At 38.0% G+C, this 27,961-nt stretch overlaps 1 pseudogene; it reads left to right on the top strand.

The window, feature by feature from the left end:
* The first annotated feature begins 139 nt into the window (after nt 1–139).
* On the top strand, nt 140–26,172 carry LOC148761202 (uncharacterized; annotated as a pseudogene).
* The last annotated feature ends 1,789 nt before the right edge of the window (nt 26,173–27,961 follow it).

The following is a 27,961-nucleotide window of genomic DNA, read 5'->3' as shown; positions in this document are numbered from 1 at the left end:
GCCACTTTAGAGGAGATAGAATGACAGCCAAAGTTTTCAATCAGGTTTGTATTGGCCAACACTTTTTAAGGATGCTCATAATTTTGTTTTATATTATGATAAGTGTCAAAAAGTGGAAAACATTTCAAAAAGACATGAGATGCCACTCAACAACATTCTTGAAGTGGAGATTTTCGATGTTTGGGAAATTGATTTCATGGGACCATTCATTTCTTCTTTCAACAATCCTTACATCTTTGTGGCCATTGATTATGTGTCGAAATGGGTGGAAGCTTCAGCTTTGCTAATGAATAATGTTAAGGTTGTGTTGAAATTTTTGCAAAAGAACATTTTCACTAGATTTGGAACACCAAGGGCTATGGTGAGTGATGAAGAGAGCCATTTTTGTAATAAATATTTTTCAGCTTTGCTTGCAAAGTATGGAGTGACACATAAGATGGCCACAACTTACCACCCTTAGACAAATGGACAAGTCAAACTGTCAAATAAGGAAATTAGGAGAATTTTTGAGAAAGTGGTATCTCTATCAAGGAAGGATTGGGTTAGTAAACTAGATGATGCATTATAAGTATATAGTACCACTTGTAAAAACTCTAATAGGTATGTCCTTATATCAATTGGTATTTGGAAAAACATGTCACTTTCTGATTGAGTTAGAGCACAGTGCTTTTAGGCCATTAAGAAGTTAAACTTTGACTTGGAAGCGACTGGTGAGAAGCATTTGCTTAAATTAAATAAGATGGATGAACTTCGTTTAAATGCTTATGAAAATGCCAAAATTTACAAAGAAAAGACAAAGAGATGGCATGATCAAAAGATTATTAAGCATAATTTCGAGCCAGGTCAATTTATGTTGTTGTTTAGCTCGCGCTTAAAGCTATTTCTAGGCAAGTTGAAATTAAGATGTTCGAGACCCTTTATTGTATCAAAGGTGTTTCCACATGGAGCAGTGGAAATAATATATGGGTTAACAAGCGAAACATTCAAGCTGAATGGGCAACTGTTGAAGCATTACTAGGGAGGTGACGTTAATCGTCAATGATCTTCTATCCATCTTTTCAATCCCAAATGTGCTTACAAGAGAGTCCAACTAACGATTATAAAGAGAGCGCTTCTGAGAAGGCAACCCAAGTTTCTTTTATATTTATGATTTATTACATGAGCTTAAATTTTGTTTTACCTTTTTTGTTTTGCAAGGCCTTTGATTCAAAAAAAAATTGAAACAACGCCGTGGTGCCAAAAAAGTTAGCATCGTGACATTGCGTGATGCCTTGCCCTATAGTAAAACTTGGGGCTAGAACACTGCAGCACACGAGGGCTAGCGTCACTGTGCCAATTGAAGCCTCCACTTTATAAACCTGCCTCTTCCCTCTTCTTTTTCACTTTTAAGGTCTTCTTTTTCTCTCTACCTTCCACCCATTCAATTATACTTCCAACACTTTTCAAATTTGGCATCAAATCACTCCTTTGAAATATGCAAATCATCTTCCACTCATTCAATAACTAAATTTTCTACAAAAAATTCGAGTAAGTGATTTAGTTTTTTGAAGAATTTTCAACTTTGGTAGATTTAAAAATTGGAGAAGCCTTTGTGATTGTTGATTAGTGGGTTTGTGATTAATTTGAGATTATAGTATTTAAGCTTTCTTTTAAATGATTCTACATTGAATATTTGAGAGATTAGTTGCTAGAAAATGGTGAATAGTGATAAAATTCTGCACTTGAATAGTAATTGTGGGAGTGGGATTATTTATGCATTAGTGATTTTGGTGGTATTGTTGTGGATTAATTTGAGAAGTAGCTGCATATTTTTTTGACACTTGAGTATAAATTGACGGACATTTGTTGAATGTTTGATGGCACCCAAGAAACGAGTTAGAGGTAATGGTAACGTGACTCACTTTGATCAAAGTAAATTTGTTTCTGTTACAATCCCTTGTGCAAAAAGTTCATATTCCAAAACGAAGCATTCATCTTCATCCTAGGTTGTATGATTTTGTTCATAGGCTTATCACTAAGCGATAGTGAAAGAAATTTTGTGAGAAACTGAAGGCAACTGTGTTACTTATTGTTCAAGAATTTTATGTCAATGTTGTCAAACATGAGAAAGGGCAAGTTTTTGTCCGAGGATGTCAAGTACGCTTCAACAGTTAGATGATTAATCAATTCTACAACTTACCAGATATTGAAAGTGATGAGTATGGACAATTTTTGGCTAGTAATATTGATTTGGATGGAGTTGTTGGAGTGTTTTGTAATAAAGGTGCAGAGTGGGAAATGAATAAAGGCATACCCATGTCTTTTAAAGCTAATGCCATGAAAAATGATCACAAGCTATGGTATCATTTTTTAGCATCGAGATTACTTCTTGTGAAGCATTTGAGTGATGTAATAAAGGATAAAGCAATTATTTTGAATGCAATTGTTTCCATAATCTCAATCAATATGGGTCAAGTAGTGTTCAATAGCATTGTTCAAGCTACCCGCTCATAAGGTGATGGACTTTGGTATCCATCTTTGATCACGACCTTGTGCAAGAAAGTGGGAGTGAGTTAGGACAAAAGTGAAGAAGCATTGCATCCTAAAGTTCCTTTGGATGTAGGCATTATGCACAAGTTTTATGCTTAGGAGTATTCGACTGCCAGAGGAAATTCTTCATCAACTCCACTCTATCCACCACCATAGAGGCAACCTTAGCATTTTCCATGTTCTAGAGGATGGAGAGGCTTGAACTTCAAACGGATCATCATGCTACATGTATGCAATCAATTAAGCAAATGACGCTAGCTTATGCTGAACATGTTAGCAAGGACATGGCCATTTTTCCTACTTTGCTATATGATCCCATAGTGTAAAACTAGAATGAAGATGATAAGGAGGATGATCCGTAGAAGTTGACTGCAAGTCAGGGGAGTATTCATTTTCCTTACTTTTCATAACATTGAGGACAATTATTTTCAAGTTTGGGGGGAGGGGGGAATTTTTAGTTTTCAAGCTTTTTTTTTTTATGGTTTTAGTTTTTAAGTTAGTTAAGTTATCTATCATATAATTTGTTATATGTTTTAAGAACTTGAGTTAGATTTAATTACGTCAATTGTTTTTAATTTACCTATCAAATGATGAAAACCTAGTTATATTCTTATCTTGATTCTTTGAAACATGTGAATATTGTTTAAGTATTATGTAAATTCTTATGCTAAGTTTCATTGTTAGGATGAGATTTGTACAATTTGAGCATTGTGTCTTTTGCTTAGATTCATTGTACATATCCAGAGAAAGTTTATGTGAGTGTGAAATTTTGAATTATGTCTTGAATTCTAGAATTTGTTTAGTTCTTTCTTGAGGCAAAAGGAGATGATTTAGGCCATCTTTGGACTGTTTGAGACTTTCAAGCCAACCTTGCTATATATTTATCCTTAGAATTCCTCTTTGAGCCTAATATAACATTTTCTATGTTTAAACACTTAATTAGTAACTTAGACCTTTACATAAATAGTTCCAATTTTTGCATCATTCACTTTTAAGTGCAAAAGTCAATTTAGGAAATATATTGAGCAATATAGTGAAAAAGGTAGTAAAGATTAAAAGTGATTAAAAAGATCAAAAGTATGATTGTATTCATTTTACTACCCAATATAAGAAATAAGTTTAAGGGTTTAATGTTGAGAAAAAGAAAATAAAAAAGGAAGAAAAAGAAAAAGAAAAATCAAGTATTGAATAAAAGAAAGAAAATTTATGAAAAAAGGATGTATTTGGTGGAGGAAAATAAAGCTCTTTATAGGCCCTAGAATGACTATGTGCTTAGGAAGATTTAAGCTACATATTATTTCGTATCCTACCTTGACCTTAACCATACATTACAAGCTTGATAAAGTCCAACTGACCCTTGACTTAGTATTAGTCTACATCAATGGTGAAAGAGTTGAAAAACAAACTTATGGAATTTTGATGCTAATTTGAATTTTGCATGCGTATAAACTTATCCGAATTGTATAGTGTTTTAGGTGAATAAAATGGCACGCACACATAGAAATTCACTTAATGATGAGCTTGTATTTGAATTTAAACATGAACTTGAATAATATTTTTGTATTGCTTAGAGTTGAGTTTATGAATTAACTTATGAGGATATTAAAGTTGTTTTCTTCATTTATGTTATTGCATTTTAGTTTATGTTCTACTCGAAGACTAGCAAAATTTTAAGTTTTGGGTGTGATAACTCTATTGTATAGAGTTATTTTGACACATTTTAGAAAATTAAATTAGTAGGTCTTTGAGTTATGTTCTGATTTTAGTATTTTAGATGCTTTTTTTAGTTAAGTTTAATTATATGTTGATTAGTTTAATTTAAGTATTTTGAGTTAATTTTATATTATTTTGTTTTAAATTACTTTAAGTATAATTATTGTTAATTTCTCTTATTGCTCTTGTAGGAAATTTAATGAGAGAGGTTTATTTGATGAAAATCAGTGCAAGTATGGTGATGACTTCATTCATACATGTTACAATATTTCAAAGATAACTTGAGCTACAGTAATCCAATTGATGTGATTCTTTGGCCAATGGAAAGCTAAAAGATAGGGCTACAACTTATATGTTTACTACTTTGCCCAATTCGAAACAAATCAAGGTAAAAATTATGTTAAAAAAGGTTGGACTACTATAATTCTTCATCAAAGCAGCACAAGGAAATAAGGGTCGCGGCCTTAAGTAGACCAAGGTTGCAACGTTGTGATGCACTAGTGCATCATACAAAATCCAAAAGGCAAAGGGTTACGGTGCTAGAAAAGTGAAGCCATAGCTCTGGTGATAGACAATAACCCATACTTGGACTAGAGAGCAGAAGACGTGACATTGAGGAGAGTAGCACCACGGTGCTACAAGGTTGATGTACACCATACTTCATTCCGTGATCACAATGTCGCAACGTCGAGGAAACCAAGGCTATGGCACCAAATAGATTTCCAAAAATAAACTTTCGACTGGAATTGGGAAATTAGGGATTTTGGAACCTATTTAAAGGACCTTTTTCAGAGGTTTTCAAATGAGGATGGCAAGCAAATATTCTGGATGATATTTTCTTTGGATGGCAACTATTCTGGATGGCAAGCAACTTTTGTGCTTCTCTTAATTTCTTGGACTTGGATTCATGGCTAATTTTCTTTGGATGATATTTTTATTAGTTATTATGAGCTAAATTATATTTCTAGAATTATGGTGGATTTCAACATACAATTTGAATATTTGTTTCTCTTTCATTTATTATGAATGGGTATGGTTTTACTTATTCAAATATGTTCTTAATGCTTTTGACTATCTAGTCAATAATTGAATGATTTGTGAATCTGAATAAGACTCAATAGTGTAATTTAAGATTGGACTAAGGTTTGAATATTGTATGTTCACATCACTTAGGTGATCTAATTCACAATTAGGGTAGATATACACCTAAATGCCATGTATAGCCAAATTAGAACACTATCTTAATGAACCTTATGCAATTGATTACTATAGACATATAGTGACCCAATTAAGTTAGTTATTGGTGCAAACATCTCAATGGAGACTTGTGCATAGGTTTGGATTTTAGGTTAGTAAAATGACCCATTAATGTAAATATTGAGAGAAACAAATATCGGATAAAGTGTTGAATGAACTTATAATCTTAGGTTTTAATTTCTTGCTTTTCTTTAGTGGATTTTTAGTCTTCATTAATCAGTTTAATTTTTTGATTAAATTTAGTTTTAATTAATTGTTTACAAAATCTAGTTACTTGAATAAGATTGATCTGTCATAATTTTAGTACTTAATAACTGTTGGCTCGATTAGTTTTTGATGATAATAAAGCATTCCCATTTCATTTGTGTTTAATATTTCTACTTGAGTGTGCAGGACAAAATTGTATGCAAATAAATAATGAATCATTAAAATCCACATATCAAAAAGCATAGAAACAAGGAAGTCATAATTGAACAACAAGACAAAAGTCCCTTAGTTGATTAATGAAGAGTTAGTCAGCTAAGATTAAAATCAAAGGTTGGCGGGCTTAAGAATATAGAGAAACAGAACCAACTTAGTTGACCAAGGAATGAGTTAGTCGACTAAGTGCACACTGCCAGAACTACCAGAAACTAGGAACAGAAGACAGAAACGACTTAGTCGACTAAGAAATTGGTTAGTCGACTAAGAGCATTCTGCCTGCAAGTTTGAATTCTGCACTAAAAGACAGTTTAACAGCTAGAACCAGCTCCCAACTATTTCCAACGGCTAGAAAACTGTCAAGCTGCCATCAGAGTTGTTTCTCCAAGTATAAAAGAGGGTTCCAACAACTAAAAATGTATTGAAGGCTTCCAAGAACACACAAAAGAGTTGAAAAACTAGAAAACATCCTCTGCACTTCACTGCACTTAATGCACATCCTTGTAATTGTGTTTTGCACTTCAATTTGTACCACTTAGATCAACTTTGTGATCATAGGTACACTCATTTTACTTCTCTCTTTATATTCTTAGAGTGATGGAGTCACTCTAAGTGTTTGTTTCAAGCTAGGATTGCTTGATTGTGTTAAGGTTCTAACTTAGCCTTGAAAAGTTAGGTGTTGGGTTATATTAAGCCCGTGAAAAACTATTGTGAAAGGTTTTGGCTAAGCCTAGTAAAAGTCATTGTTCAAGCTTTGTGAAAGCTTGTGAATTTCACCGGTTCTTAGCAGATTGGTTGAAAAATCCTTGGTTGGATAATCAAGATAGTGGATGCAGGTCTTGGATCGAATCACTCTAAATTCTACTGTCTTATTTACTCTGTTTTTGTTTTATTTTCATTATTTCTTTTATCTTACATTTGTCTACACTTAGAGACAATTTTTGAAAAAGCCAAATTGTGCTATTCACCCCCTATAGCACATTTAATTGGGACCAACAAGTGGTATCAGAGCTAAATCCCTGTTTTTAAGGTCTAACACCCTTTAGGAGGATCCAAATGGCTCTACAAAAATCCATAGTTGCCAAGAGACAATCCACAAATGACCACCTCTGTTTGATGGCTCTAACTATCTTTATTGGAGCACTAGGATGTCTATATATATTAGGGCAATTGATTATGAGATGTGGGATGTTATAACTGATAGACCATACATTCCCTTTACTTAAATGTAGTGACAAATGAGATAATCCCAAAGCCAAGGTCCAAATGGACCGAGGTTGAAACTAAGAGAGTCCAAACAAATTTTAAGACTATTAATACATTACATTATGCTCTCAGTCCCACCGAGTTCAATAAAGTATCAAGCTGCACAACAGCTAAATAAGTGTGGGATAAACTTAGAATTATCCATGAAGGGACTTTTCAAGTCAAGGAGTCCAAGATAACCTTCTTGACCCATAATTATGAAATGTTTAAAATGGAGCCTGGTGAAGATATCACCAGCACGTTAGATAGATTCACTAATACTACAAACATACTTAGTCAACTAGGCAAACTAATACCCGAGCATGAGATTGTTAAAAGACTCTTAGAAGCCTACTAAAAAATTGGAAGCCTAAAGTGACTATAATCCAAGAAGCCAAGGACCTAAATGTTATTACTCTAGATGAGATTTGTGGTTCTCTTCTCATTTTTGAATTAGAACTCAAAGAAAAAGAAGAAGAAGATATGAAGGAAGCAAAAGAAAAGAAAAAGAACATTGCACTAAAAGGCAGCATTCTTGAAGACGAGCTGGAAGAGCTATCCTGTGATGATGATGAAGAGTTGGCACTGGTTGCCAAAAAATTCAGAAAGCTTATGGGAAGAAGAAATCGAAAACTAGCTGGAAGAGGGTTTAGAAAAAATCAAAGCCCTTTATGGAAAACAAGAAACAAATTTGACTCCAACAAAAAAGAGGAGCTAAGCTGCTTCGAATTCAAGAAGCCTGGACATTTTAAGTCTGAATGCCCATTGTTGAAGGATGAGACTCCAAAGAAAAATAAGAAATCAAAAAAGGCAATGGTGGCAGCTACTTGGTCAGATAGTGACACTTCAAGTTCTGAAAGTGAGGAAGAAAAAGCTGAGGAAAGAGCAAACCTGTGTTTGATGGCACAAGATGATGAATTCGAGGTATCCTAATCCCCCTACAATATTTCTATTAATGATTTAAAAGATGAATATGAGTGCCTTTATGATGAATTTGAAAAACTCTTTTCAAAATACAAGACTTTAAAGAAAAAGACTGCATCACTTCAAAATGATTTGGAAAAGATAAAAAAAGAGTTTAATTCTGTTTTTGAGAAAAGAAATTTTCTGCAAGTTGAGTTAGAACATTCAAAAACAGATTTTGAAGTTTTAAAAGTAGAGTTGGACAATAAATCTGAAGCTTTGCAAAAAACACTTGATGAAAATGTAGTTCTTAAAAGTTTGAAAAATGAAACTTCAAAAAGAAAAGTCTACTACAAGAAAAATTCTACTAATACAGCATCTAGATGCTATATTTGTAATAAAATTGGCGATTTATCATATGATTGTTTTAAGGAAAGAAGCACACAGAAAATAAAAAAAATATAGATTTCAAAAGGATCCTATATTGCTGCTAACAATCAAGGACCCATCAAGGTATGAGTACCTATAAAGAAAAACTGAAATTCTGTTTTGTAGGTTGAGCTGCACTTAAAAGAGACATGTTCAAGAGCTCAACTCAAGAAGAAACAGCCTTGGTATATGAACAGTGGCTGCTCACAGCACATGATAGGAGATGAAATGTTATTTGCTCAGCTAGACAAAAGAAAGGGAGGTACCGTATCCTTTGTGATGATTCAAAAGGTAGAATCCATGGTATAGGAATGGTTGGTAAGAACTCCCAAACTCAAATCAATCATGTGTTATTGGTTAAAGGCTTAAAACATAATTTATTGAGCATTAGTCAATTATGTGATAAAGGATTTAAAGTATGCTTTGATTCAAATAAGTGTGAAGTGATAGATGTAAGCACAAATAAAGTTTCATTTATAAGAAGAAGATTAAAGAATATGTATGTTGTGTTTCTTGAAGATCTTGAAATAAATTGTGAAATGTGTTTAGTAGTTAATGCTAAAAATCATAGCTAGCTATGGCATAGAAGGCTAGGACATGTAAGCATGCATACTATGTCAAAATTAATTAAGAAAAATCTAGTTATTGGACTGCCGGATGTAAAATTTGAAAATGATAAAATATGTGATGCTTGCCAACTAGGAAAACAAGTTAGAACATCCTTTAAGACTAAGAAGATTGTATCCACATCAAGACCTCTTGAATTGCTACACATTGATCTATTTGGTCCAATAAGTACAACTAGTCTAGAAGGAAAATCTTATAGCTTTGTGATAGTTGATGACTACTCTAGGTACACTTGGGTTTATTTTCTTGCTCATAAGAATGATGCCCTACTAGCATTTATAAGTCATAGTAGGAAAGTAGAGAATGAAAAAGGACTAGCCATAGTTAGTATTAGGAACGATCATGGAGGAGAGTTTGAAAGTGATGAATTTGATAAATTTTACAATGAAAAGGGGTTGGATCATAATTTTTCTGCACCTAGAACACCCCAGCAAAATGGAGTTGTAGAAAGGAAAAACCAAACCTTGAAAGAAATGGCTAGAACTATGCTATGTGAAAATAACGTACCTAAGTATTTTTGGGTTGAGGTAGTGAACACAGTAGCATATATACTTAATAGAGTCTCAATTAGAGCCATGATATCAAAGACTCCTTATGAACTTTACAAGGGTAGGAAACCAAATATTTCACACATTAGGAGTTTTAGTTGTAAATGTTTTATGTTAAACAATGGAAAACAATCTTTAGGTAAATTTGATGCAAAGAGTGATGAGGCAATATTTTTAGGATATGCCTTAAACTTAAAGGCTTATAGAGTTTTCAACAAAAGAACTTTAATTGTTGAAGAATCAGTCCATGTAGTTTTTGATGAGTCTAATGCCTTACAAAAGGAAATTCATGTTGATGATGATGATGTAGAGATCCTAGAAAAGCAAATGGAAGAAATGATCTTGGAAAACAATAAGAATAATGAAGAAAACTTACCTAGAAGAGAAAATGAAACTCCACCTTTAGAAAATTTGCAAAGAACAGAAATTCAGCATAGTGATCTTCCAAGAAGTTGGAGATATGCAAAAGATCACCCACAAAACCTAATCATAGGTGATATTTCACAAGGAGTTAAGACTAGAAGAGAAAAAAGAGAGACTTGTGAGTTTTCAGCTTTTATATCTCAAATTGAGCCTAAGACATTTAAGGAAGCAGAAAAAAAGGAAAGCTAGATATTGGCCATGCGAGAGGAACTTGATCAATTCAAAAGAAATCGTGTATGGTCATTAGTCTCTAGGCCTTTAAACCACCCAATTGTTAGAACAAAATGGGTGTTTAGAAATAAGGTAGATGAGCAAGGAAATGTAGTTAGAAATAAAGCTAGGTTAGTAGTGTGAGACCCTGTCAAGCTCGATTAAAAGACGGTATTGTATCGAGTGGTATAACTAAGTTAAATCGAGCCTTGAACTAGTTCAAATAGAAATTCTAAGAGGAATTTGAAAATTTTAAAACCAACAGAATGACTTAGAATAGTGATTTGGAGTTCAAGGTCTAGTTTGGAGTCCATCAAAAAAATTGACCAATTAGGGACAAAACGGTCATTTTACCATTTGATGATAAAATGAAGATTTTTAGCCAAGATTTGATCAAATTTGACGAAGAATAATTATATGAAATATAATTATGATTATTGGAGTATAAAATGATGTTTAGTAGTGAAAAATTATGATTCCCGGTATTTATGGAGCAGAAGGGTAAAATGGTAATTTTGCCACTAGTGGACTAAACGAAAATTTTTTTCAACAATTTTTGCCCCATTTAGTTAATATTGATCAATATTAGTGTTATTTTAGGTTGAAAAGTAGAAATAATGAGATTCCGGTGCATTTCGGAGTATAAGGGCAAAATCGTAATTTTTTTGTCTCGGGGGCAAATCAGTAAAATTTTCGGCCCAGCACTTGTCAAGACCAAGGGATTTTAATTGTGTTAGGATTGGATAAATACCAGAATATTTGTGGTGGAAAATTAAGAAGAAAAAGTCAAAAAGTTAAAAATTAGGCCAATAAGCATGTGACACATGGCATGCTTGATTATTTTATTATTTTCTATAGAAATCAGCCCATTAAATCCCCAATTCCCTCACCATATTCGGCCTAGACATCCAGCAACAAGAAAAAAGGAAGAACAAAAGGAAAAACAAGAAAACCTAGGTGGAAATTCAAAGAAAAAGTGAAGAAATCAAGGAAACAAGCTAGGTAAGTTAAAATTTCTTTAATTCTCCTTGATACCTAGCTTACCCATGCCTTTGTTCTTGATTTCCATGGTTGAATATTGAGTTATCATGATGAATTCAATTCTGAAAAATGGGTATGGAAGAGGAATTGTTGTTGGAATAATTTGATTTTAGACTATGTTAGTGTTTAGGGATAGTTAAGCATGGTTATGAAGAAAAACACAAAAGAAATATTCAATTTCTCTAGGGTTCCTTGTTGGCTGAACCATGAGGGCTGAATATCAATGGGGGATTGTTTTTATTTCAAGGAAAATGGCATGGAAAATGATGAAGTAAGGTGAAACGGTTATGTAGAAAAAAATTCGATGCTAGTACACCAAATGACCAAATTTTATTCTATAAGGAATTGTGAGGGTTCTAATGCTGAATTTGGCTTTATTTAAATGTATGTGGTAAATTAAGGTATTAGAGGAGAAATGAATTAATTTGGAGGTGATTTGGACACAATCGCCGATTAATCGGGTGATCGGTCGAATTTAATCGATACCGTGATTAAGCGGTAATCGGGTATATTTGTGCATTTACATATCAAGCATTAGTAGTTTAAATTAATTTATATCAATTTAGGGACAATATAGTAAATTCCTCAACTTTGTTATTTGTCAAGGTGGTGAGACATCCGGAAAAGGCAAAGGAATTGCGCCTGAGGACTATTAGTCAGAGTTCATCCGAAATCCGGATTTTTCGATACCTGTGAGTGGACTGCCTATCCAAATTGTTTTGGGAATATGACTGTTTTGAACAAAGTGTTTGAATGATTTTATGCAATTTTTCATGAAAATGAATGCCTTGGGAACAAGCTTTTGAGAAAAGGTTTATGTTATGAAATGTGGTTATTATGGATTTCTATGTGGCTGCATTATGTTGATATACATATATGCTTGAATATAATGTTGTGTAATTATGTTGACTCGGCTATGTGCGAGTAGGGAGTGTGCATAAGCCGAGGATGACCCGGTTATGTGCGAGTAGGGAGTGCGCATAACCCGGTGATGACCCGATTATGTGCGAGTAGGGAGTGCGCATAATCCGGTGATGACCCAGCCATGTGCGAGTAGGGAGTGTGCATGAGCTGGTGATGATGATGATGGGTTGGTGAGATGATGATGATGAGTATATACGTATATATATATATACATATGTAAATGTGTGTGATATAGCAAATTGATGGACAATGATTTATGGTTGTAATGTACGTAAAATTTGACACATTATACTTTGAGAATTTTCATGAATGTTAGGTTGATTTATTAGTTTAGCATGATGGCTTTTGTTGAGTGAGGAAAAATGTTTCTCTTGTTGCTTTGTTTTCACTGCATCGAAATTCATGCTCGCTGTAGCGAAAAAACTCTGGGGTTTGGAGGGGTTTTAAATAGGAATGAAATAAATTGCATTGTTTGAAACAAGTGCATCATGATTTTAAATTTTTCCTAATTGTTGCTTGTTCCCTTCATTGTTCACTCACTGGGTTTATACTCACCATTTTCAAATTCATGTTTTCAGATCACGAGGTAGCTGATAATTAGGACGAGGTGTCCTTGTAGATCTGTGTACATCTTCTGGTAGGCGTCTCGGCATTCGGTAGCTGTATATCCATCCGAGTCACTCCGCTGGAGGTCAAGTATTATTTTGTTATGTATAGATGAACGTAATGTAAATTTTAAAAGAGTAATGCCTGTACGAGTTGGCAATGTATATCACTATTTTGACTCAAAGTTATGAAATAGGACTTAGTGATAATAAATAGAATCATAAGTAAGATAAATAATAGGCTTGCCTGGGTTTAGTGGATTATGTCCATTGGACCCATGCGCCGGTCATGACCCGGAATTTGGGTCGTGACAGTATTGGTATCAGAGCCCTAGGTTTGTCTAGGTCCTAGAACTTCCTTTTTGTTAGTCCAGCGGAGAGTCGGGTCTTTATGTGGGAACTTCAGTTGTAAAGTGTGAACCGCGGCACATTTTACAACCAAATGACCGCATAGATTCCCTATCTTAGAAACCACCTGTTGCTTTAAGTATGGTTATAATATGTGTTTAATAACAGGCGTTTGCTTTTGTCTAGGTAAGAATGCCACCTAAGACACGAGCCGCCTCAAGACGGGCAGGGGAGCAAGATGCTCCCATTGAGATGGCAGATAGACCACGGGCATCCACCCAGAGAGGCCGAGGTAGACGTGGCAGGGTCACTAGGCCGGTGGGGTTGGATACGCCTGTGAGTAGGCAAGAAGAGGGACAGTCCTCAGGTGATGTAGATAGACACCCAGCTAGGGGTATTACTATTGAGGATTTGGCGGCAAGCCTACAGGGAGTTAACCGGGTTGTAGAGATGATGGCGACCCGCATGGAAGATATACAAAGGGTGGTAGAGGGGAGACCTACAGTACAAGAATCCCCTAGCTCCCAAGGACAGGCCGATCACCAACATCATGAGGAGGAGAGGGGACATCTAGATATTTCTCTTCCTGACTTTCTCAAGCTTAAGCCTCCAACATTTTCAGGGTCTGATGCATCGGAGAAACCCCAGGTTTTCTTGGATAAGGTGGAGAAAATTTGTAAAGCCTTGGGATGTTCTAGTGTTCGGTCAGTTGAGCTAACCGCCTTCCAATTAGAGGATGTGGCGCAGGAATGGTATAGCTCTTTATGTAGAGGCAGACCAACTAATGCAACACCGTTGGCCTGGAGTGAGTTCAGTGTAGCCTTCTTAGATCGATTCTTACCACTCAGTGTGCGTAATGCCAGAGCTAGAGAGTTTGAGACTTTGGTACAGACTTCAAGCATGACGATGTCTGAGTATGACATCAAGTTCACGCAGCTAGCTCGTTATGCGCCCTATCTCGTTTCTACTAAGGAGATGAAGATTCAGAGGTTTGTGGATGGGTTAGTGGAGCCATTATTTAGGGCTGTGGCATCCCGAGATTTCACTACCTATTCTGCAGCAGTGGATCGTGCTCAACGCATCGAGATGAGGACCAGTGAGAGTAGGGCTGCGAGGGATAGAGCAAAAAGGGGCAAGACAGAGGGTTATCAGGGCCGTAGAGATTTCAGCGGTGGTGGTTCATCTTCTAGCCGTCAGGGTCCACAGAGGGACTCACGGTTACCTCAGCAGGGGAGTGACGCACCTGGTGCTAATATTAGGGTGGGACAGAGAACCTTCAGTTCTAGGAGGCAGCAAGATTCTAGACAGAGTAGTCAAGTCATTCGCTCTTGTGATACTTATGGGAGACGACATAGTGGACGGTGCTTCCTTACTACAAAAACTTGTTACAGGTGCGGTCAACCTGGGCATATTAGGAGGGATTGTCCGATGGCACATCAATCACCAGATTCTGCTCGTGGTTCCACCCAGCCAGCTTCATCTGCTCCGTCAGTTACCGTCTCATCTGGCCGGGAGGTTAGTGGATCGAGAGGTAGAGGTGCGGGTACTTCCTCTCAAGGCAGACCATCTGGGTCCGGACATCAAAGTTCTATTGGTAGAGGCCAAGCGAGGGTGTTTGCTTTAACACAGCAGGAGGCTCAAACATCCAATGCCGTGGTCTCAGGTATTCTCTCCGTTTGTAATATAAATGCTCGAGTACTATTTGATCCTGGTGCTACCCATTCTTTTATCTCTCCATGTTTTGCATCTCGGTTGGGTAGAGGTCGTGTTAGGAGAGAGGAACAATTAGTGGTGTCTACTCCTTTAAAGGAGATATTTGTGGCCGAGTGGGAATATGAGTCTTGTGTAGTGCGAGTCAAGGACAAAGACACTTCGGTGAATCTAGTGGTGCTAGACACCATAGACTTTGATGTAATCTTGGGGATGAATTGGTTATCACCCTGTCATGCTAGTGTGGACTGCTATCATAAATTGGTTAGATTTGATTTCCCCGGTGAACCATCATTTAGTATTCAGGGGGATAGGAGTAATGCTCCAACCAATTTGATATCGGTCATATCTGCCAGAAGATTATTACGACAGGGTTGTATAGGTTACTTGGTTGTTGTAAAGGATAGTCAGGCAAAGATTGGAGATGTAACTCAAGTGTCGGTGGTGAAGGAGTTCGTGGATGTATTTCCTGAGGAGCTACCAGGTTTGCCTCCTGAACGGGAGGTTGAGTTTTGCATAGATTTGATTCCCGACACTAGACCTATATCCATACCCCCATATAGAATGGCACCTGCAGAGCTTAAAGAGCTTAAGGATCAGTTGGAGGATTTGTTGGATAAAGGTTTCATACGACCTAGTGTATCCCCATGGGGAGCACCAGTGTTATTTGTGAAGAAGAAAGATGGGTCACTTAGGCTGTGCATTGATTATCGACAGCTTAATAAAGTGACGGTGAAGAATAAATATCCTCTCCCAAGGATAGATGATTTATTTGATCAACTACAAGGAGCACAATGTTTTTCTAAGATAGATCTGCGATCTGGGTACCATTAGTTGAGAATCCGGAACGAAGATATACCCAAGACCGCATTTCGAACAAGATATGGGCACTATGAGTTCTTAGTGATGTCATTTGGGCTCACGAATGCTCCTGCAGCCTTTATGGATTTGATGAACTGAGTGTTCAAACCTTATTTGGATAAGTTTGTAGTGGTGTTTATTGATGATATTTTGATATATTCAAAGAGTCGAGAGGAGCATGAGCAGCATCTTAAGATAGTGCTCCAAATTTTGAGAGAACATCGATTGTATGCTAAGTTCTCCAAGTGTGAGTTTTGGCTCGAAAGTGTTGCATTCTTGGGGCATGTGGTATCTAAGGAGGGGATACGAGTTGATACAAAGAAAATTGAAGCAGTGGAAAAATGGCCAAGGCCAACATCAGTTACGGAGATTAGAAGCTTTGTGGGTTTAGCTGGCTATTATCGTCGCTTTGTGAAAGACTTCTCTAAAATAGTTGCCCCTTTGACTAAGCTGACACGTAAAGATACAAAATTTGAGTGGTCTGATGCTTGTGAGAATAGTTTTGAGAAGCTTAAGGCATGTCTCACCACAGCTCCAGTGTTAAGCCTGCCGCAAGGCACAGGGGGTTACACGGTGTTTTGTGATGCATCGGGGGTTGGTTTAGGATGTGTATTGATGCAACATGGGAAAGTGATTGCGTATGCATCTAGGCAACTTAAAAGGCATGAGCAGAATTACCCCATACACGATTTGGAAATGGCAGCAATCGTGTTTGCCTTAAAGATTTGGAGACATTACTTGTATGGTGAGACTTGCGAGATATACACGGACCACAAAAGTCTGAAGTATATATTTCAGCAGAGGGATCTTAACTTACGGCAACGTAGATGGATGGAGTTGCTAAAGGATTATGATTGTACTATTCTTTATCATCCCGGTAAGGCCAATGTAGTGGCGGATGCTTTGAGTCGAAAATCAATGGGAAGCTTGGCACATATTTCCATTGGTAGGAGATCTTTGGTTAGAGAGATCCATAGCTTGGGAGACATAGGTGTGCGTTTGGAAATTGCGGAGACAAATGCTTTGCTAGCACACTTTAGAGTGAGGCCTATCTTAATGGACAGGATTAAAGAAGCACAAAGTAAAGATGAATTTGTGATTAAGGCCTTAGAGGATCCTCAGGGTAGGAAAGGAAAAATGTTTACTAAAGGCACAGATGGAGTGTTGAGGTATGGAACCAGACTTTATGTGCCTGATGGTGACGGGTTGAGGAGAGAAATATTGGAGGAAGCTCACATGGCAGCTTATGTGATACATCCAGGGGCTACAAAGATGTATCAAGATTTGAAAGAGGTGTATTGGTGGGAAGGACTTAAGAGAGATGTAGCTGAGTTTGTCTCCAAGTGCCTGGTTTGTCAGCAGGTTAAGGCCGAGCATCAAAAGCCTGCAGGGCTACTACAGCCATTACCAGTACCCGAGTGGAACTGGGAACATATTGCTATGGACTTTGTAACGGGTTTGCCTCGAACCAGTGGGGGATATGATTCAATTTGGATAGTAGTGGACCGGTTAACAAAGTCAGCTCATTTTCTTCCTGTTAAGACTACTTATGGGGCTGCCCAATATGCTCGAGTTTATGTGGATGAGATAGTGCGACTACATGGTATTCCCATTTCTATAGTATCTGACAGAGGAGCTCAGTTTACTAGTAGGTTTTGGGGAAAGTTGCAAGAAGCATTGGGCACTAAGTTGGATTTTAGCACAACTTTCCACCCTCAGACTGATGGACAATCTGAACGGACCATACAGACATTGGAGGATATGTTGAGGGCTTGTGTGATAGACCTTGGTGTCAGGTGGGAACAATATCTACCCTTAGTGGAATTTGCCTACAACAACAGTTTCCAAACTAGCATCCAAATGGCACCATTTGAGGCCTTATATGGACGAAGATGTAGGTCACCCATTGGATGGCTAGAGGTGGGAGAAAGGAAACTTTTGGGGCCCGAATTGGTGCAGGATGCAACCGAGAAAATACACATGATCCGTCAGAAGATGTTAACAGCACAAAGTAGACAGAAATCATATGCTGATAACCGACGGAGAGACTTGGAGTTCCAAGTAGGAGATCATGTATTTTTGAAAGTTTCGCCAACTAAAGGGGTAATGAGGTTTGGCAAGAAAGGGAAGTTAAGTCCTCGGTATATAAGGCCATTCGAGATCTTAGAAAAGGTTGGAGCGGTGGCTTATCATTTGGCATTACCGCCAGACCTTTCTAATATTCATCCCGTGTTTCATGTGTCCATGCTTAGGAAGTACAACCCAGATCCATCACATGTAATACGGTATGAAACTATTCAGTTGCAAAATGATCTAACCTATGAGGAACAACCGGTAGCTATCCTTGATAGGCAAGTTAAAAAGCTCCGTTCAAAGGATGTAGCCTCAGTGAAAGTGTTGTGGCGGAATCACACTAGCGAGGAGGTAACGTGGGAAGCTGAGGATGAGATGCGGACAAAGCATCCACACCTCTTCGATATGTAAAGGTAAGCCACTCTACGTTGAATTTAAATTCGGGGACCGAATTTTTATTAGTGGGGGAGAATGTGAGACCCTGTCAAGCTCGATTAAAAGACGGTATTGTATCGAGTGGTATAACTAAGTTAAATCGAGCCTTGAACTAGTTCAAATAGAAATTCTAAGAGGAATTTGAAAATTTTAAAACCAACAGAATGACTTAGAATAGTGATTTGGAGTTCAAGGTCTAGTTTGGAGTCCATCAAAAAAATTGACCAATTAGGGACAAAACGGTCATTTTACCATTTGATGATAAAATGAAGATTTTTAGCCAAGATTTGATCAAATTTGACGAAGAATAATTATATGAAATATAATTATGATTATTGGAGTATAAAATGATGTTTAGTAGTGAAAAATTATGATTCCCGGTATTTATGGAGCAGAAGGGTAAAATGGTAATTTTGCCACTAGTGGACTAAACGAAAATTTTTTTCAACAATTTTTGCCCCATTTAGTTAATATTGATCAATATTAGTGTTATTTTAGGTTGAAAAGTAGAAATAATGAGATTCCGGTGCATTTCGGAGTATAAGGGCAAAATCGTAATTTTTTTGTCTCGGGGGCAAATCAGTAAAATTTTCGGCCCAGCACTTGTCAAGACCAAGGGATTTTAATTGTGTTAGGATTGGATAAATACCAGAATATTTGTGGTGGAAAATTAAGAAGAAAAAGTCAAAAAGTTAAAAATTAGGCCAATAAGCATGTGACACATGGCATGCTTGATTATTTTATTATTTTCTATAGAAATCAGCCCATTAAATCCCCAATTCCCTCACCATATTCGGCCTAGACATCCAGCAACAAGAAAAAAGGAAGAACAAAAGGAAAAACAAGAAAACCTAGGTGGAAATTCAAAGAAAAAGTGAAGAAATCAAGGAAACAAGCTAGGTAAGTTAAAATTTCTTTAATTCTCCTTGATACCTAGCTTACCCATGCCTTTGTTCTTGATTTCCATGGTTGAATATTGAGTTATCATGATGAATTCAATTCTGAAAAATGGGTATGGAAGAGGAATTGTTGTTGGAATAATTTGATTTTAGACTATGTTAGTGTTTAGGGATAGTTAAGCATGGTTATGAAGAAAAACACAAAAGAAATATTCAATTTCTCTAGGGTTCCTTGTTGGCTGAACCATGAGGGCTGAATATCAATGGGGGATTGTTTTTATTTCAAGGAAAATGGCATGGAAAATGATGAAGTAAGGTGAAACGGTTATGTAGAAAAAAATTCGATGCTAGTACACCAAATGACCAAATTTTATTCTATAAGGAATTGTGAGGGTTCTAATGCTGAATTTGGCTTTATTTAAATGTATGTGGTAAATTAAGGTATTAGAGGAGAAATGAATTAATTTGGAGGTGATTTGGACACAATCGCCGATTAATCGGGTGATCGGTCGAATTTAATCGATACCGTGATTAAGCGGTAATCGGGTATATTTGTGCATTTACATATCAAGCATTAGTAGTTTAAATTAATTTATATCAATTTAGGGACAATATAGTAAATTCCTCAACTTTGTTATTTGTCAAGGTGGTGAGACATCCGGAAAAGGCAAAGGAATTGCGCCTGAGGACTATTAGTCAGAGTTCATCCGAAATCCGGATTTTTCGATACCTGTGAGTGGACTGCCTATCCAAATTGTTTTGGGAATATGACTGTTTTGAACAAAGTGTTTGAATGATTTTATGCAATTTTTCATGAAAATGAATGCCTTGGGAACAAGCTTTTGAGAAAAGGTTTATGTTATGAAATGTGGTTATTATGGATTTCTATGTGGCTGCATTATGTTGATATACATATATGCTTGAATATAATGTTGTGTAATTATGTTGACTCGGCTATGTGCGAGTAGGGAGTGTGCATAAGCCGAGGATGACCCGGTTATGTGCGAGTAGGGAGTGCGCATAACCCGGTGATGACCCGATTATGTGCGAGTAGGGAGTGCGCATAATCCGGTGATGACCCAGCCATGTGCGAGTAGGGAGTGTGCATGAGCTGGTGATGATGATGATGGGTTGGTGAGATGATGATGATGAGTATATACGTATATATATATATACATATGTAAATGTGTGTGATATAGCAAATTGATGGACAATGATTTATGGTTGTAATGTACGTAAAATTTGACACATTATACTTTGAGAATTTTCATGAATGTTAGGTTGATTTATTAGTTTAGCATGATGGCTTTTGTTGAGTGAGGAAAAATGTTTCTCTTGTTGCTTTGTTTTCACTGCATCGAAATTCATGCTCGCTGTAGCGAAAAAACTCTGGGGTTTGGAGGGGTTTTAAATAGGAATGAAATAAATTGCATTGTTTGAAACAAGTGCATCATGATTTTAAATTTTTCCTAATTGTTGCTTGTTCCCTTCATTGTTCACTCACTGGGTTTATACTCACCATTTTCAAATTCATGTTTTCAGATCACGAGGTAGCTGATAATTAGGACGAGGTGTCCTTGTAGATCTGTGTACATCTTCTGGTAGGCGTCTCGGCATTCGGTAGCTGTATATCCATCCGAGTCACTCCGCTGGAGGTCAAGTATTATTTTGTTATGTATAGATGAACGTAATGTAAATTTTAAAAGAGTAATGCCTGTACGAGTTGGCAATGTATATCACTATTTTGACTCAAAGTTATGAAATAGGACTTAGTGATAATAAATAGAATCATAAGTAAGATAAATAATAGGCTTGCCTGGGTTTAGTGGATTATGTCCATTGGACCCATGCGCCGATCATGACCCGGAATTTGGGTCGTGACAGTATTGGTATCAGAGCCCTAGGTTTGTCTAGGTCCTAGAACTTCCTTTTTGTTAGTCCAGCGGAGAGTCGGGTCTTTATGTGGGAACTTCAGTTGTAAAGTGTGAACCGCGGCACATTTTACAACCAAATGACCGCATAGATTCCCTATCTTAGAAACCACCTGTTGCTTTAAGTATGGTTATAATATGTGTTTAATAACAGGCGTTTGCTTTTGTCTAGGTAAGAATGCCACCTAAGACACGAGCCGCCTCAAGACGGGCAGGGGAGCAAGATGCTCCCATTGAGATGGCAGATAGACCACGGGCATCCACCCAGAGAGGCCGAGGTAGACGTGGCAGGGTCACTAGGCCGGTGGGGTTGGATACGCCTGTGAGTAGGCAAGAAGAGGGACAGTCCTCAGGTGATGTAGATAGACACCCAGCTAGGGGTATTACTATTGAGGATTTGACGGCAAGCCTACAGGGAGTTAACCGGGTTGTAGAGATGATGGCGACCCGCATGGAAGATATACAAAGGGTGGTAGAGGGGAGACCTACAGTACAAGAATCCCCTAGCTCCCAAGGACAGGCCGATCACCAACATCATGAGGAGGAGAGGGGACATCTAGATATTTCTCTTCCTGACTTTCTCAAGCTTAAGCCTCCAACATTTTCAGGGTCTGATGCATCGGAGAAACCCCAGGTTTTCTTGGATAAGGTGGAGAAAATTTGTAAAGCCTTGGGATGTTCTAGTGTTCGGTCAGTTGAGCTAACCGCCTTCCAATTAGAGGATGTGGCGCAGGAATGGTATAGCTCTTTATGTAGAGGCAGACCAACTAATGCAACACCGTTGGCCTGGAGTGAGTTCAGTGTAGCCTTCTTAGATCGATTCTTACCACTCAGTGTGCGTAATGCCAGAGCTAGAGAGTTTGAGACTTTGGTACAGACTTCAAGCATGACGATGTCTGAGTATGACATCAAGTTCACGCAGCTAGCTCGTTATGCGCCCTATCTCGTTTCTACTAAGGAGATGAAGATTCAGAGGTTTGTGGATGGGTTAGTGGAGCCATTATTTAGGGCTGTGGCATCCCGAGATTTCACTACCTATTCTGCAGCAGTGGATCGTGCTCAACGCATCGAGATGAGGACCAGTGAGAGTAGGGCTGCGAGGGATAGAGCAAAAAGGGGCAAGACAGAGGGTTATCAGGGCCGTAGAGATTTCAGCGGTGGTGGTTCATCTTCTAGCCGTCAGGGTCCACAGAGGGACTCACGGTTACCTCAGCAGGGGAGTGACGCACCTGGTGCTAATATTAGGGTGGGACAGAGAACCTTCAGTTCTAGGAGGCAGCAAGATTCTAGACAGAGTAGTCAAGTCATTCGCTCTTGTGATACTTATGGGAGACGACATAGTGGACGGTGCTTCCTTACTACAAAAACTTGTTACAGGTGCGGTCAACCTGGGCATATTAGGAGGGATTGTCCGATGGCACATCAATCACCAGATTCTGCTCGTGGTTCCACCCAGCCAGCTTCATCTGCTCCGTCAGTTACCGTCTCATCTGGCCGGGAGGTTAGTGGATCGAGAGGTAGAGGTGCGGGTACTTCCTCTCAAGGCAGACCATCTGGGTCCGGACATCAAAGTTCTATTGGTAGAGGCCAAGCGAGGGTGTTTGCTTTAACACAGCAGGAGGCTCAAACATCCAATGCCGTGGTCTCAGGTATTCTCTCCGTTTGTAATATAAATGCTCGAGTACTATTTGATCCTGGTGCTACCCATTCTTTTATCTCTCCATGTTTTGCATCTCGGTTGGGTAGAGGTCGTGTTAGGAGAGAGGAACAATTAGTGGTGTCTACTCCTTTAAAGGAGATATTTGTGGCCGAGTGGGAATATGAGTCTTGTGTAGTGCGAGTCAAGGACAAAGACACTTCGGTGAATCTAGTGGTGCTAGACACCATAGACTTTGATGTAATCTTGGGGATGAATTGGTTATCACCCTGTCATGCTAGTGTGGACTGCTATCATAAATTGGTTAGATTTGATTTCCCCGGTGAACCATCATTTAGTATTCAGGGGGATAGGAGTAATGCTCCAACCAATTTGATATCGGTCATATCTGCCAGAAGATTATTACGACAGGGTTGTATAGGTTACTTGGTTGTTGTAAAGGATAGTCAGGCAAAGATTGGAGATGTAACTCAAGTGTCGGTGGTGAAGGAGTTCGTGGATGTATTTCCTGAGGAGCTACCAGGTTTGCCTCCTGAACGGGAGGTTGAGTTTTGCATAGATTTGATTCCCGACACTAGACCTATATCCATACCCCCATATAGAATGGCACCTGCAGAGCTTAAAGAGCTTAAGGATCAGTTGGAGGATTTGTTGGATAAAGGTTTCATACGACCTAGTGTATCCCCATGGGGAGCACCAGTGTTATTTGTGAAGAAGAAAGATGGGTCACTTAGGCTGTGCATTGATTATCGACAGCTTAATAAAGTGACGGTGAAGAATAAATATCCTCTCCCAAGGATAGATGATTTATTTGATCAACTACAAGGAGCACAATGTTTTTCTAAGATAGATCTGCGATCTGGGTACCATTAGTTGAGAATCCGGAACGAAGATATACCCAAGACCGCATTTCGAACAAGATATGGGCACTATGAGTTCTTAGTGATGTCATTTGGGCTCACGAATGCTCCTGCAGCCTTTATGGATTTGATGAACTGAGTGTTCAAACCTTATTTGGATAAGTTTGTAGTGGTGTTTATTGATGATATTTTGATATATTCAAAGAGTCGAGAGGAGCATGAGCAGCATCTTAAGATAGTGCTCCAAATTTTGAGAGAACATCGATTGTATGCTAAGTTCTCCAAGTGTGAGTTTTGGCTCGAAAGTGTTGCATTCTTGGGGCATGTGGTATCTAAGGAGGGGATACGAGTTGATACAAAGAAAATTGAAGCAGTGGAAAAATGGCCAAGGCCAACATCAGTTACGGAGATTAGAAGCTTTGTGGGTTTAGCTGGCTATTATCGTCGCTTTGTGAAAGACTTCTCTAAAATAGTTGCCCCTTTGACTAAGCTGACACGTAAAGATACAAAATTTGAGTGGTCTGATGCTTGTGAGAATAGTTTTGAGAAGCTTAAGGCATGTCTCACCACAGCTCCAGTGTTAAGCCTGCCGCAAGGCACAGGGGGTTACACGGTGTTTTGTGATGCATCGGGGGTTGGTTTAGGATGTGTATTGATGCAACATGGGAAAGTGATTGCGTATGCATCTAGGCAACTTAAAAGGCATGAGCAGAATTACCCCATACACGATTTGGAAATGGCAGCAATCGTGTTTGCCTTAAAGATTTGGAGACATTACTTGTATGGTGAGACTTGCGAGATATACACGGACCACAAAAGTCTGAAGTATATATTTCAGCAGAGGGATCTTAACTTACGGCAACGTAGATGGATGGAGTTGCTAAAGGATTATGATTGTACTATTCTTTATCATCCCGGTAAGGCCAATGTAGTGGCGGATGCTTTGAGTCGAAAATCAATGGGAAGCTTGGCACATATTTCCATTGGTAGGAGATCTTTGGTTAGAGAGATCCATAGCTTGGGAGACATAGGTGTGCGTTTGGAAATTGCGGAGACAAATGCTTTGCTAGCACACTTTAGAGTGAGGCCTATCTTAATGGACAGGATTAAAGAAGCACAAAGTAAAGATGAATTTGTGATTAAGGCCTTAGAGGATCCTCAGGGTAGGAAAGGAAAAATGTTTACTAAAGGCACAGATGGAGTGTTGAGGTATGGAACCAGACTTTATGTGCCTGATGGTGACGGGTTGAGGAGAGAAATATTGGAGGAAGCTCACATGGCAGCTTATGTGATACATCCAGGGGCTACAAAGATGTATCAAGATTTGAAAGAGGTGTATTGGTGGGAAGGACTTAAGAGAGATGTAGCTGAGTTTGTCTCCAAGTGCCTGGTTTGTCAGCAGGTTAAGGCCGAGCATCAAAAGCCTGCAGGGCTACTACAGCCATTACCAGTACCCGAGTGGAACTGGGAACATATTGCTATGGACTTTGTAACGGGTTTGCCTCGAACCAGTGGGGGATATGATTCAATTTGGATAGTAGTGGACCGGTTAACAAAGTCAGCTCATTTTCTTCCTGTTAAGACTACTTATGGGGCTGCCCAATATGCTCGAGTTTATGTGGATGAGATAGTGCGACTACATGGTATTCCCATTTCTATAGTATCTGACAGAGGAGCTCAGTTTACTAGTAGGTTTTGGGGAAAGTTGCAAGAAGCATTGGGCACTAAGTTGGATTTTAGCACAACTTTCCACCCTCAGACTGATGGACAATCTGAACGGACCATACAGACATTGGAGGATATGTTGAGGGCTTGTGTGATAGACCTTGGTGTCAGGTGGGAACAATATCTACCCTTAGTGGAATTTGCCTACAACAACAGTTTCCAAACTAGCATCCAAATGGCACCATTTGAGGCCTTATATGGACGAAGATGTAGGTCACCCATTGGATGGCTAGAGGTGGGAGAAAGGAAACTTTTGGGGCCCGAATTGGTGCAGGATGCAACCGAGAAAATACACATGATCCGTCAGAAGATGTTAACAGCACAAAGTAGACAGAAATCATATGCTGATAACCGACGGAGAGACTTGGAGTTCCAAGTAGGAGATCATGTATTTTTGAAAGTTTCGCCAACTAAAGGGGTAATGAGGTTTGGCAAGAAAGGGAAGTTAAGTCCTCGGTATATAAGGCCATTCGAGATCTTAGAAAAGGTTGGAGCGGTGGCTTATCATTTGGCATTACCGCCAGACCTTTCTAATATTCATCCCGTGTTTCATGTGTCCATGCTTAGGAAGTACAACCCAGATCCATCACATGTAATACGGTATGAAACTATTCAGTTGCAAAATGATCTAACCTATGAGGAACAACCGGTAGCTATCCTTGATAGGCAAGTTAAAAAGCTCCGTTCAAAGGATGTAGCCTCAGTGAAAGTGTTGTGGCGGAATCACACTAGCGAGGAGGTAACGTGGGAAGCTGAGGATGAGATGCGGACAAAGCATCCACACCTCTTCGATATGTAAAGGTAAGCCACTCTACGTTGAATTTAAATTCGGGGACCGAATTTTTATTAGTGGGGGAGAATGTGAGACCCTGTCAAGCTCGATTAAAAGACGGTATTGTATCGAGTGGTATAACTAAGTTAAATCGAGCCTTGAACTAGTTCAAATAGAAATTCTAAGAGGAATTTGAAAATTTTAAAACCAACAGAATGACTTAGAATAGTGATTTGGAGTTCAAGGTCTAGTTTGGAGTCCATCAAAAAAATTGACCAATTAGGGACAAAACGGTCATTTTACCATTTGATGATAAAATGAAGATTTTTAGCCAAGATTTGATCAAATTTGACGAAGAATAATTATATGAAATATAATTATGATTATTGGAGTATAAAATGATGTTTAGTAGTGAAAAATTATGATTCCCGGTATTTATGGAGCAGAAGGGTAAAATGGTAATTTTGCCACTAGTGGACTAAACGAAAATTTTTTTCAACAATTTTTGCCCCATTTAGTTAATATTGATCAATATTAGTGTTATTTTAGGTTGAAAAGTAGAAATAATGAGATTCCGGTGCATTTCGGAGTATAAGGGCAAAATCGTAATTTTTTTGTCTCGGGGGCAAATCAGTAAAATTTTCGGCCCAGCACTTGTCAAGACCAAGGGATTTTAATTGTGTTAGGATTGGATAAATACCAGAATATTTGTGGTGGAAAATTAAGAAGAAAAAGTCAAAAAGTTAAAAATTAGGCCAATAAGCATGTGACACATGGCATGCTTGATTATTTTATTATTTTCTATAGAAATCAGCCCATTAAATCCCCAATTCCCTCACCATATTCGGCCTAGACATCCAGCAACAAGAAAAAAGGAAGAACAAAAGGAAAAACAAGAAAACCTAGGTGGAAATTCAAAGAAAAAGTGAAGAAATCAAGGAAACAAGCTAGGTAAGTTAAAATTTCTTTAATTCTCCTTGATACCTAGCTTACCCATGCCTTTGTTCTTGATTTCCATGGTTGAATATTGAGTTATCATGATGAATTCAATTCTGAAAAATGGGTATGGAAGAGGAATTGTTGTTGGAATAATTTGATTTTAGACTATGTTAGTGTTTAGGGATAGTTAAGCATGGTTATGAAGAAAAACACAAAAGAAATATTCAATTTCTCTAGGGTTCCTTGTTGGCTGAACCATGAGGGCTGAATATCAATGGGGGATTGTTTTTATTTCAAGGAAAATGGCATGGAAAATGATGAAGTAAGGTGAAACGGTTATGTAGAAAAAAATTCGATGCTAGTACACCAAATGACCAAATTTTATTCTATAAGGAATTGTGAGGGTTCTAATGCTGAATTTGGCTTTATTTAAATGTATGTGGTAAATTAAGGTATTAGAGGAGAAATGAATTAATTTGGAGGTGATTTGGACACAATCGTCGATTAATCGGGTGATCGGTCGAATTTAATCGATACCGTGATTAAGCGGTAATCGGGTATATTTGTGCATTTACATATCAAGCATTAGTAGTTTAAATTAATTTATATCAATTTAGGGACAATATAGTAAATTCCTCAACTTTGTTATTTGTCAAGGTGGTGAGACATCCGGAAAAGGCAAAGGAATTGCGCCTGAGGACTATTAGTCAGAGTTCATCCGAAATCCGGATTTTTCGATACCTGTGAGTGGACTGCCTATCCAAATTGTTTTGGGAATATGACTGTTTTGAACAAAGTGTTTGAATGATTTTATGCAATTTTTCATGAAAATGAATGCCTTGGGAACAAGCTTTTGAGAAAAGGTTTATGTTATGAA

Source organism: Theobroma cacao, chromosome 8 (genome assembly GCF_053813885.1).
Source record: "Theobroma cacao isolate CCN51 chromosome 8, ASM5381388v1, whole genome shotgun sequence".
NCBI lineage: Eukaryota > Viridiplantae > Streptophyta > Magnoliopsida > Malvales > Malvaceae > Theobroma > Theobroma cacao.
Note: the sequence above shows the minus strand (reverse complement) of the source record. Positions and strands in the feature narration are given on the sequence as shown.